This window comes from Xenopus laevis, chromosome 1L (assembly GCF_017654675.1).
Source record: "Xenopus laevis strain J_2021 chromosome 1L, Xenopus_laevis_v10.1, whole genome shotgun sequence".
NCBI lineage: Eukaryota > Metazoa > Chordata > Amphibia > Anura > Pipidae > Xenopus > Xenopus laevis.
Genome location: NC_054371.1, coordinates 38,298,572 through 38,312,299, shown reverse-complemented (window position 1 = coordinate 38,312,299; position 13,728 = coordinate 38,298,572). Strand labels below are relative to the sequence as shown.

The following is a 13,728-nucleotide window of genomic DNA, read 5'->3' as shown; positions in this document are numbered from 1 at the left end:
TTTAACTAATTCATGGGCAGATTACTAAAAATGATATGTGTATATATTTCTTAAAACTTTATGTGTGTATATATATATATATATATATATATATTACAAAAAAATATGTGTGTGTATATAAATATTTCTAAAAATTGTATCTGTGTTTTTATATATATTTATATATAATTCAAAAAATTATATGTGTGTATATATATATTTCTAAAAATATGAGTGTGAGTTTATATATATATATATATATATATATATACATAAATATATATATTATAAAAATGATGTTTGTGCGTATATATTTTTTTAAATATATTTATTTGTACATGTATAGATATAGATGTGTGTGTTTTTATTTATATTTCTAAAAATAATATGTGTGTGAATATATATATATTGTATATATAAACACACATATATATGTTTTAAATATATACACCCAAATATAATTTTTAGAAATATATATATATATATATATATATATATATATATATATATATATATATATATATATATATATATATATACACAGAACAATTTTAGAGATATATACACACACAATTTTTTAAAATATATAACTCATGTTTGAAAAGAAAATGTATATACACACATAGTTTTTAGAAATATTTAGACACACAAACAGAAATGCATAGATATTTCTAAAACATATATGTATGTATATCATTCTATATGTGTGTGTGTGTTTGTGTGTATATATATATATATATATATATATTTCTAAAAATCCTATGTGTGTTTGTGTGCCATTATATATATATATATTTCTAAACACTCTGTGTTTGTGTGTATATAGTTCTATAAATTATGTGTGCCACTATATAACTATAAATATATTTCTACAAATGATGTGTGTGTATGTATGTATGTATATATATATATATATGTGTGTGTATGTGTGTGTATATACAGTATATATATTTAGAAAGATTCTATGGGGGTTATTTACTAAGCCCCAAATACCCGAAATCCGAAAAATTTGTGATTTTTTTTTTTATAAAATTAGACTTTTAAAGAAAATCACAACTTTTTTTGGAATTTATTAAACCCCGAGGGCTAAAAAGCCCGACTATAAAAACACGGCATCTCAAACCTGTCGAGGTTGCATAAAAGTCAATGGGAACAGTCCCGTTGATTTTTGGTTGTGTCAGGGGTTTCGGGCAATTTCACAATGTTTTCGGAGCTTTCGGTTGAAAACCCCAAAATTCAGAGTTTTCGGGGAAAATTCACGAATATAACGTGAAAATCTGAGCTTTTCCCGCAAAGTAAATTTTCGGGAAAATGTAAAAATAAATAAGCGTTAAAAACCCGAGCGGGTTAGATCGGTGTTTGTAGCAGCCGATATTGAGATAAATTCGGACCTTGATAAATAACCCCCTTAGTGTCTTTGTGTATGTATACATATTTCTAAAAATTATAGATGTGTATGTGTCACTATTTTTATATATATATATATATATATATATATATATATATATATATATATATATATATATATATATATATATATATATATATATATATTTCTAAAAATTCCATGGGGTGGTGTGTGTGTGTGTATGTATATATATTTCTAAAAATTATGTATATATATATATATATATATATGTATATATATATATATATATATATATATATGTATATTAACTTTAATATGTGATAATTGGGGGTGGTTTCAAATTAATTTTATTATGGAATGGGTTGGGGGTAGGGAAGCCTGAATTCAAAAAGTCTGAAAAGCTCTGCCTTCAGCTAATGAGTAACTAATAAAAGGTAATCAACAGTCTGCTTACTGAGGAATAGACCCTATTAGATTAGCATATATGGAAAACATTATATATATATTTAATATTTAAATACGTTTTATATTATTGCCCAACAATTTCTAAATTAGCTGTGGAATATACACATGAAAAGGAAATAATTACTCGACATCAATTTTCCAGCCCAACAGATGATCGGGAGCCCAGAGAGGGCACTAAATGCATAACTGGTTTATGTTGCTGGTGTTATAATACATATTCATTCACCCTGAACAAATGGCAAACATGGGCAACAGCAGAAAAGCAGGTTACAGCAGGGAAGGAAACGTTGCTCGGTGAAAGGGGAAGCTGCAACTTTCTTCCCAAGAATCCTCTGTACTAGCAGTGCTTTGTGATCCTTGTCCTCCGTCTTCACTATGCCCTTTAGTTTCATCTAATAATAATAATTATACAGGTATAGGATCCCTTATCCGGAAACCCGATATCCAGAAAGCTCCGAATTACGGAATAGACTCCATTTTATCCAAATAATCCAAATTTTTAAAAATTATTTTCTTTTTCTCTGTAATAATAAAACAGTACCTTGTGCTTGATCCCAACTAAGATATAATTAATCCTTATTGGAAGCAAAACCAGCCTATTGGGGTTATTTAATGTTTAAATGAATTTCTAGTAGACTTAAGGCATGAAGACCCAAAATACAGAAAGAACCGTTATCCGGAAAACCCCAGATCCCGAGCATTCTGGATAACAGGTCCCATACCTGTACTTATTACTTGAAATTTGTGCAAATGGAAATCGTGAAAATATTTTTGTTTGTTTGCTTTGTTATCTTGTTGAAATGTATCTAAGTGGTTGCATTGAAAGATCGTGGACTCCTATTTTGTTATCCCTGGGCCCAGCTGTACTGTGATCCCAAGATCTTAGCCCTCTGTTGGGTCAGGACTTTGGCTAGCAGTTGTGCCCGGCGGAGCAAAGAAAGTATAATGGTAATGCTCTACCCTCCACTGTACTCAGCATTTAATGGCCCAGTGTTACACAGGCACTGGGCATCTGATATCCCAGCATTACACTGATAACTTAACTGGATGCCTTGCACTTTCTTTCCCTTACCCACAGTAGCTGCTCCTTGTGTTTTTCTACAGTTATATTGACAACAATAATGTTTATCAGCACCGTGATTATTTATATCAATTATAAAGCATGAAGCGCTCATAGGCTTTTTTTCTAGCATTATAAATACGTCACGTTTCAAGCAGCACTCAAAAGTGTAAAATGTGGCACAGGACACTGTATTTTGCATTTCTTTAAGCCATTTTTTAAGCATGCCCAAAAAACTCTTGGTTAACAAACTCATCACCGAGAATAGTTGATGCAACCAGGTTTAAACCTTCCCCTTTGTAAAATATTACATTGCAACACTTGGCTATTCAAACTATAACAAATATTTCCACTTCATATCCAATTCACTTGAGCATTACAAATATAAATATGCACCTATGATGCAAAAGGGATCGGTTATCCGGAAATCCGTTATCCAGAAAGATCCAAATTACGGGAAGGCCATCTCCAATAGACCAAAATTGTAAAGCATATTTCCCTTTTCTCTGTAATAATAAAACTGGACCTTGTACTTGACTCCATCCAAGATATAATTAATCCTTATTGGAAGCAAAACAATCCTATTGGGTTTATTTAGGGGGTTATTTACTAAAATCTGAATTTATCTCATAATCTAAATTAAAAAAGCTTGACCAACTCCCATCCCTGATTTTGCCCTATTTATTAATTAAATAACTTAAATAAGTTGAATCGGGAAAAAAACTAAAATTGAGCAAAACCTCGAATCATACGTTTTTTTTTTTTAAACTTTTTTCCAGGGCTTTGGCAGAAAACCCCACAAATATTGGATAATTATAAAAACTTGAATAAGGCACATTCACATAAAATCCAATTCTAACTAGATATATATTTATATATACGCATATATAAGAAAGTTTATAACAAGTTTAGTCATTTAAAAGTGCCTTGATTCCTTGCAGTAGGGGGGCATCAACACTCACTTTCTATCTCAACCTCACTTTGGGGTAGTGTGGAAAACCATGTCTTCACCGAGCCTCCAATTTAGGGTTCCATTATAGCAGTGGCAAATATTAAAATGAACAAAGGATACATGTGGACAAAAAGCTAGATGGTACCCAAGGCTTAAATGACTTCAAAACCCAAGCAATGAGGCAGCAGTTCTATCTTTTGTGCCATGCCACATTTTCCAGAAGACATGACTTATCATTGTCATTACTGTATTTCTATGTCACGTGACTTAGTATAATATTGGAAAATATAAATGATAAAGGGGGGCAGGCTCATACTGTGCATCATTTAAAATGTATTTATAAATAGGTAAAATTGCACTTACAAAACAAGTAAGGGTTAAAACAGCTCGTAAGATAATTCCAGGGTCACAGTTGTGTACTTCTCCCAACTTCTTTATCATGCAACTCAATATAAGCACAGTTTTGTTTGGGGTTTTTGTGAACTATTTAGCATTTATTTATAAATAGGTAAAATTGTGCTTACAAAGTAAGTAAGGGTTAAAACAGCTCATTTACCCAATTACTGGGTCACAGTTGTGCACTTCTGCCAATTTTTTTGTCACGTGACTCAATATAAGCACAGTTTTGCTTGGCGTTTTTTTGGTCTGGGAATTCTAGAATTACTGTCAATTTCAATGAGTTAGCACCAGTGTTCTACTGAGTTGGGTGAACAGGCATATGAATTTGTCAAATAAAATTCAATGTTACCCACTAACATAAAAATAAGTAACAAAGTAAATGTGTTGTACATAGTTTTGCAGCTTAATATATATCTATCTATCCATGTATATAGTAATGTATGTGCTAGGATATATTATCTAGAGGTGTAATCCTTATATAACACAGGTTAAATTAATTTAATGGTATTAATAATGAATTTATGGAATTTAGGGCCATAGGATAAGCAGTGGGAGCAGAGGGATTTCCAAGCCCTGAAGGCCTGGGGCCACGATCCAACTAAACACATATTGCTTCATCAAACACAGACTGCAAATAAATTAATCAAAAGCAAATATGTCCGAGGTGCGAATCGTTTGGTGGTAATGGATGAAAATTAAGATTTGAAGATATTATTTTCCATCATTCAGTCTAACAAAGTGAACATTTATTGCATATATATTAAAAATTATCCTTTAATGGAGTACAAGTGGGGGGGGTGGTTGTGCAGAAGAGCTCCCAGAGGTGATATACCCCAGATAGGGGCGGTTAGTTTTTATTTGTCTCTGCTCCCTGTAGAATATATATCAGAGATTGCTGCAAACGCTTGCTAAATTAAGATGTTATGTGATTGTATCAAAAGCTGTTTGATTGCCTGATGGAAGAGCTCCCGTAACATTGTACAGACAAAGTGAGAGAAAGCCTTGCATTAGCTGTGCAAGAGTGGGGAGCAGTGTAAAACTAATCACTGTGCAATGTATAGGGAGAAATGAGTGAAGAATAAATATTTTGGAGGTGGTCAGCCAATGTTTGTGTATTGTGGTTTAGGCCCTAATGTTATTCTAGTTCAATATGATAAACTATAACCTCTACTTAGAAACCATTATATCTCTTGGTGTATGACTGTTCTCTTGGTAATTATTTTGAAACACCACTCCCCTGTCATTGGGACCTGTTAGTGGTGGATAAATTTGATATCATATAGTTGGCGTACTAGACTACTAGTAAAACTAGACTGGACTAGGACTTGTACATAGTTTAAAGGGATACTGTCATGGGAAAACAGAATTCTGCACTGAAATTCATTTCTCAAAAGAGCAAACAGATTTTTATATATTCAATTTTGAAATCTGACATAGGATTAGACATATTGTCAGTTTCCCAGCTGCCCCAGTCATGTGACTTGTGCCTGCACTTTAGACTGGAACTACTTCCTGGCAGGTTGTTATTTCTGTTATTTCTCCTACTTAAAGTAACTGAATCAGTCTCAGTGGGACTTGGCTTTTACTATTGAGTGCTGTTCTTAGATCTACCAGGCAGCTGTTATCTTGTGTTAGAGAGCTGCTATCTGGTTACCTACCCATTGTTCTGTTGTTAGGATGCTGGGGGGGGAGGGGTTATATCACTCCAACTTGCAGTACAGCAGAAAAGAGTGACTGAAGTTTATCAAAGCACAAGTCACATGACTGGAGGCAGCTGGGAAACTGACAATGTGTCTAGCCCCATGTCAGATTTCAAAATTGACTATAAAAAAATCTGTTCTGTTGAAAATGGATTTCAGTGCAGAATTCTGCTGGAGCAGCACTATTAACAGATGTGTTTTGAAATAAACATGTTTTCCCTCAACAGTATCCCTTTAATGTCAGTGGCTAGTCAGAACAAGGTCAGAATCAGAAACAGCAAAGGTACCTGCCTATGGCCCAAACTTTTTGTAAAGAAGGGTGGCACATTTAAAATCTGTATTTAATACTGTTGTAGGAAAATATCTCTTCCCTTCAAAGTAGTAGCAAATGGAGATAAGGGCATCCATCACTGAACAGGTTTTAAGCTGTTACTATTATTGGCCAAATGAGAGTGTGATGATCCTAATGACGATATTGGCTTTGTTAAACCTAAAGCCAGAACCTTTCCTTGCTGGCAGTGTTGATCATAATTTTTACCTAACAAAGTAAAGTGTGGAGAGGCAGCCTTGGGTTTATGGGTATCTGTACAATATTGAGGAGTTATCTACACTGGATGCATTAGTGACCTGACAAGCTCCTGTTGTGATTGGCAGTTATTAACATATTAATTTACTGAATATAAGAGCCAAGTTGGTCTCCACCATGAAACATCTCGTACAGACTTTCATGCCTTCTGCAGTGAAAAAAACATTAAGTGAACCTATAGTAGCTAGCTCATAATGTACAATGGAAGGAGCTGTCTCCTCACTAGACTTATTGGAGACTGTAAGGGGGATTCTGCAGATTTCAATGTGGAGGAGAAGAAAAACCAGCCCCAGGGAAAATAATTTGTACGATAACTTAGTAAAGTCAAACGAATGAATACCCCAAATATATACACAGTGTGTCAAATATTAATGGCATCCTGTTACTCCAGTGCTCTAATGTCATGCTATTCATGGTTGTCTGGTAGATTTGTTGGGGAGATGACAGCTTAATAAGTAGCAGTGTTCCCTTTGTCCCATTTCTGAAATGTATCACTGCATTTACTAGGGGTGACAGTGCCAGCAATGAAAATATTGTTGTGAGGGTTCCTGTATGAGGCTGAGGGGTATTTTCCCACGCCCCCTTCTCATACCTCAACCCCCTCCCTTTAAAGCAGGAAAATTTTAACTAAGCAATGTGAAGTAATTAAGTGTACTGCCAATTATAGATACAATTATGACCATTCTTTGGTGTGAAGACTACAAGTCTAATGTAACAATAGTATTTCTGAGGCAAAAGGCTAAGTGACCTACAGATGCAGCCACTTTGGTTTGTCTGTTTGACACAGAATAACTAAACACAGATATCCCATTTATCTCATTTAACACAGAAAACTGTGTCACAACATCCCATCTAATTAAAGCATTCACCATTGTGAACAATGGTGCTTTGGTATGCTAATGAAAAGGTTAAATGCATTAAATGAGTTAAGATAACTTTAGATAACACAGTTTCTTCAATTAACTCTGAGTCATGACGCATTTAACTCACAAATCCAAGTGGCTTCATCTGTATGATGGATAGTGTTGACTGTCTATGGCCTGGGGCTATGACTCTGTCCCTGAGGTTGGCTGGCCACTGCTGACCTCCTCTCGTTTTTTGCCTGAGACAGGAACCAGGCTTTTCCTCTAATTATTTATCCCTGCAAACAAAACCCCTTTAATTCTACAGTCCACTTCTCCTGCTGAGTAGTTCTGCTTGACCCCCAGGAAATTGCTAAAAAAATCACTGTAGATATTGATCCGAGTGGTATAATAAAGCTATTACAGTCCAGTCACTCAGCACTTCATCTTCAAATGCAAACACTTTCCATACGGTTTACCTCTGTGTATAAACCTATATGCCCCCTAATTGCTTTTCAGTCTTTTTAACAAACCCATGTTCAGACCTCACATTTTCCTGCTTGATTGGCTGACCATCATTACTCATCACTTGCCACATTTTACTGTACCCGGAATACTGAATTGCTATCAAAACCACTAAAAGTGGCCAAGAAAAGTTGATACATATGGACAAATAAAGTTGATTTCCGACCAACCTGCCCGACATCTGCCCATTCGTTCATGTCAAAGTAACCTGAGCAGATTATAATACAATACATATTTAGTGTAGATTATCTAAACAAACAAACACACAAATCATGTTTTCTGCGGTAGCAGTTGCTGATTTCCGTAAGGTATATTACCTCTGAGTGTAGAGTTTATATATCAAATATCCGTGCAGGGATTATATATGTCTATGACTGTTATGTTTGCAGGGCCTGTATATATGACCTATGAATGTATATAAATATATATATATATCCACACATAGAGATATAAACACATGAATGCAGGGCTTGTGTATCAGTGAATGACTCCAGACCCAGTAAAGAGACCTATTTGCTGGGGAAAGAGTAATAGTTTCTCCACAGCGACACAAGGAATTCTTTCATATTACTCCCCATTGAAAGCCAGGCTATTTATTCCTTTATTCTCTTGTTAAGGTTTGTGTTAAATGTTAACGGGATGGTGCTGCCTGCTCTGTGTCATTATGTTGTGAATCCCTGTCCTGACACTGCCATCCTTTCTTCTTATTGTGCTTCTGCACTCACTTGGAGATTTATCTGTTTTTGATATCAGATTCTTTCTTCCATTAACCTGCTTTCTTGTTGACTTTCATTAACCCCGCTGCCCCTTTCCTTGGAGGGATCCATATGTAATCCTAAATGACATCTACATGCCCTGGCTCCTTTGTGGCACCCCCTATTTGGATACTGTCCCCAGTTGCACTTGATGTTTGATCTGTTCTTGAACTTCCCTGGGTCATCTTTGCCCTGGACTGTGAGATTTCCCAAGCTTTCAATGCTTCTGAGGGGACTTGTAAAACAAGTATTTCTTCTCCTAGCTACAAAGTTCCTAATTACTAACACAAACAGCTCCGTTAATGAAGGGGCAGGCCTCCTAAAGCTAGAGCTTTTTGTTGTGCTGGCCTCCTAATGCTCTGCCTGTTGTAGAATGGCAGCTTGCCCCCTCTGACCTGAGATTTCTTCTTTCCTTCTCTGCCCCTGTCCAGCTCCCTGTGGGCCAAAGGGCAACCTCCTGGGTACAAGGCATGCCAGCAGCTGCTGGGGGTGACATGGCCACACAAGAGTAATATAGACAAATGAATGTATTTTTGTACTATTTCCATGCGTGATTTCTGCAGCTCTGCTTGGCTGAGACACAAAGCCGTGTGAGAAGATCAGAAACCTTCCAGTGACTGGGATCTGCTAGTCTGCTTAGTATCACACTTTGATGGGTGCATTTTTTTCCCCTTATTGAGCTTCACTATCTTCATTATTATATTGTGTGCCTTCCATTCTGCCTTGTGCATTGGTGCCCCGGGGGCTGCTTCCAACTGGATACTAATTGAAGGGGCAGAACACTGATGGCAGCTAGCATGCCTGGGGGATGCATGGAGCGGATCATCATAGCCTTAATTGACAAGGACTTGTCTGTATTTAGGAGCAGCTGTTCCCAGGGCTGGTTCACCAGTGCAATCTTAACTCAGCGTCTCTAGCCTGGAGGATTGGGGGGGTGTAAACATGGTTAAAAATCAAGGAAGATTTATAGTGTGTTCTCTGGGGTGAGAGGGACATAAAACAGCCACCATGATCTTCCCTGGAAGGGGTCCCATTTATCAGCCTCCAACCTTTGTAACATGTCTAGCAGCCATGCTCCACATAGAATTAATAATGGGCCAGCCATTTAGAGCAGATTAAGCAGGTGACAATATTTCTAGGCCATATATCACTGTAAACAAGCCAACTGGGAGAGCCAATGAGAAACCCATCTGCTCTGTGAAGGAAAAATAATATTTCCCTTTCATTCCTGAAGAGATGACTGCTCCTAGTTTACCTGAAAATGATAGGACAGGTGAAACGCAGGAGTCTAGGTTAGCACTTGCAAGCATCTGATTTAGCTGATGGACTACAGTTCCCAGCATCCTCAGCAACACATCAATGTTGAAATCGGACCTTCATCAATAGGAAGAGTATTATTGGTATCCATTCCCAGAAAGCAAAAAATGGGGGCAAAATGCAATCTGCCCTCTCCTCTGTTCCCACCCATTGTTCTGCATCTTACTGTCAAATGAATGTGCTTCCCAGCCCCTGGAATGGTTTTTCATCAAGGGAAACCACTACAGTATTTGACAAATTCTAAATAATAAGTGTATACACAAGACAAGTCTTGCCAACAAATTATTTATTGGACTTTTTGCCAGAGAGATGGTGCAGCCTTCAGTAGAATGTTAATTGTACTAAGTGTTACCTTATGATTGACATTGTTGCTGTGGATACAGAAAAGAGCATTTACATAGTCCAGTGTGCAAAGTGCAATTTCTGGATGCAAATCACTATGTTTTGTACCCACAATGCAGTGCTTTCTCCAGAATTCCGGCATAATTGCAGTTACGCCCTCCATTGTGACTGGTGGGACAAAATGAACCTATCTGTACATGTACATGTTTGCAAATGAGGTGCAAGTTGTGCCCAACATTGTTAGGTGGGGATTGCATCACTTCAGGTGTGCAGCATAAAAATGGCACTACCATGATTCTGTTGGTACAAGTCCTCTGTGTTGATTGATGCAATCCTCCATGGGAACCCTGGAATTATCAATACTCATATCAGCAGTAGTTCCAGGGTTCCCCAGTAGTACTCAATAAGTGGACTTAGGGCAGCTATACAGAAGTGTAGGAAAGTGTTTGGGTGCAAGTACCTTGGCATCAACATGTGCAATACTTGTGTCTGTTGCTGTCCTTCTTCGTGTAATTTCACCCTCCAAAAACAGGTGCAATGTCTGGAACCTGATGGAGCAGATTTTAGCATCAGGAAAGTAGTTGTGCAGCATAAAGCAAGACAGATTCTCTAGGGTGTACACTTGAGGTTCCCAGTACTTTAGCTCTGGTGTGTGTGTCAAGTGTACAGGACTCCTCTGCTTTTCTACTCAATGTACTTCCACCTTAATCAGATTAATAGGATTAACAAGCACATGGGTGCTAGGTGCATGAAGACTGGCATAAGCATTATGATAGTCGATAAGGGCACAAGGTCCATGTTATAGAACTGCCAATTATAAGCAACTGGTTTTCAATTGGTTTTCATTATTTATTTTTAATAGTTTTATAGTTATTTGCCTTTTTCTTCTGACTCTTTGCAGCTTTCTTTGAGCGTCGCTGACCCCTTCTAAAAAACAAATGCTCTCTAAGGCTACAAATGTATCGTTATTGTTACTTTTTATTACTGATCCTTCTATTCAGGCCCTCGCCTATTTATATTCCAGTCTCTTATTCAAATCAATGCATGGTTGCTAGGGTAATGTGAACCCAATTTACCAAATTGGTTAAGATGCAAATTGAAGGGCTGCTGAATAAAAAGCTAAATAACTCAAAAATTAAAAATGAAAACAAATTGCAAATTGTCTCAGAAAATCACTCTCTAAATCATACTAAAAGTTATCTCAAAGGCGAACAACCCTTAAGCAGCTATTTTGCTTGTACATGGGAACAAACAATCTTCTTTCCAATTTAATACCTGACATTCAGACATCAGTTGGGTTGTGAGAGATGTCCAGTTGGCCAAGAACCTAGCTGAACTGTATTAAGCCAACAGTTGCACTGCACAGGCCCCTCACATGAGATCTTTTCATTGGTCAAAGGATGGAACTACCAATCATGTAGTGTGGCTGGCTAAACTAGTGAAATGTCTGCTTGTCTGGTGACCGGAACAAAGGTCCAGATCTTTAAACATGGACAGTCTGGGTTGGGGAGGAAAAGCAAACATATGCCAATATAAAATCCATAAACTCTTTGATTGTTATAGAGGGATTATGATGCCATTGATCTGATTATTTTGGTATAATCTGCTCAAAATCTTTAGAAGACTCAAGTCTTTATCCTATCTTACCCAATATCAAATTCACTTGCACTCAGGGGTACTTTCCGGCAGGACAAAGAGGGCATTTGTCTCCTGATCTGAGCTGTTATTAAGGTACAACCCTCAACAACAATCCTATTAGTTTTGGGATTCCAGGAGTTGCAGTTCAACAACAGCAAAAGACTAGGATCCACAACTTCCCATGCTGGGCTGGCTTTGAGTTTGCATTTGTATCCCAAGTGCAACTTCTCTTTTGCCCTGCCAGGGGTCTACACTAACCAGATCATACCATCTGATAATCATTTACAGACATTGCACGCAACTCGTCACTATAGTGTATTATAACCCAACATTATGCACGTCTTCCAGCTTCACATCCCACACTCTTCTTTCTGTAAATGGTGACTGGAACTTCTGAACAGCTATTCAAGATTTCTGAATAGTTTTATTTATTTATTTAAAAAAAAAAACACTTTTTGTGTGTGCCATTATGCTGGGAGCATTTTTATTTTCACACAGTTTGCATGTGTTTAAAAAAAAAAGGGGGGGGAGATAATGGGTTGGGTATCTTCATTCAAAATTGTATGTGTTTTTTCTCCTCTTTATTTTAAACAAAACTTCAGTAACTTTTTTGCCTGTTTTCTCAACTTTTTTCGCAGGAACAATGCCAACATTGAAGCCCACAGTTGGAGACTGCACAGTTGGAGATCTTTCCTTCCATTTTAGACATCTTTGGATTTCATCAATCAAACTGACTGCAATTTTCCATAAAAAAACCTCTGAATTTGGGTCAGAAAGTGGGCAAACTAGATAAAGATCATTCTAGCTGTCTTGTGAGATGATAAATAGGCAGCCTTTCAGAGCCACAATGCACCAACTTTCAGATTTGTAATGCACGTCTATTGCTTGGGAATGCCAGTGAGTCAATACAATTTTCTCTATGTTTTGCTATGGTGGAGGAGATGTCTTTATATAGCATTGTCACTGCTAGCCTGACCTTTTCTCTACAGTCTTACTGGATTCAGCTTAATAATGTTGTGCTGTTGTGGAGAGAGCTGTATAGTTCAGTTCCAGTCCAGTGAGATGTTGGGATTCGGGATTTGTAAGTGTAGAATTGTATTGTAAAACATACAGAACAAGATATCCTTATAGCTTTCATTTATTGATAATGGTTGCCAATCTTTGTTGGTCCCCTCCGAGGAGACACTAGATCAATGACTGGGTGGGGCAGGTTAAAGGCCAAGTAGGGTGAGATTTAAGGAGAATGCCTGTTGCTCTCTTAGATACCCTTGAATGCCTGAGATTTGGGATGAGAATTTATATGCTATTTTTTTCGCTAGGGGATGGCGAGTGAAAAAAACCGCAAAAATCTCTCGAATCAGCTCCATTAGAAATATACCAGTATAACGTTACCACTCAGCCTTCAATTGGATAAAATAAAAAATTTTATAAATCACCTTGGAGTTCTATGACCATACACATGTACTAGAACAGGGGTGCCAAAAAGGTAGATGGGGATCTACCAGTAGACCTTTAGCTGTGGATCAGTAGATCTCAAGACACTCTCAACAAACAGCTTGTATAAATCTCCCTCCTGTTTCATGCTTTTATTTAGATATTTATTATGTTATGGTTACATAGGAAAAAGTTGTTAAATATAGCAATATAAATTCCCCTTAAATAAATATAATATTTAAGTAATATTTTCCATGGAACTGAATGCTAACAATGCTTTATGGATGTAGATCATAATGGGACATCATCACTAAAAGTAGACCTCAAATTAGTAAAGTATGGGCACTCCTGTACTAGAGAGACTG

The 13,728-nt window shown here is 36.8% G+C and overlaps 1 long non-coding RNA gene across 1 annotated transcript in view; it reads left to right on the top strand.

The window, feature by feature from the left end:
* LOC108705778 overlaps nt 1–13,489 on the top strand; it is a 95,914-nt gene extending 82,425 nt beyond the window's left edge. The window contains exon 3 of the long non-coding RNA XR_005966678.1: nt 12,568–13,489. This is a non-coding gene — a long non-coding RNA (uncharacterized LOC108705778). The remainder of the gene's footprint in view (nt 1–12,567) is intronic.
* The last annotated feature ends 239 nt before the right edge of the window (nt 13,490–13,728 follow it).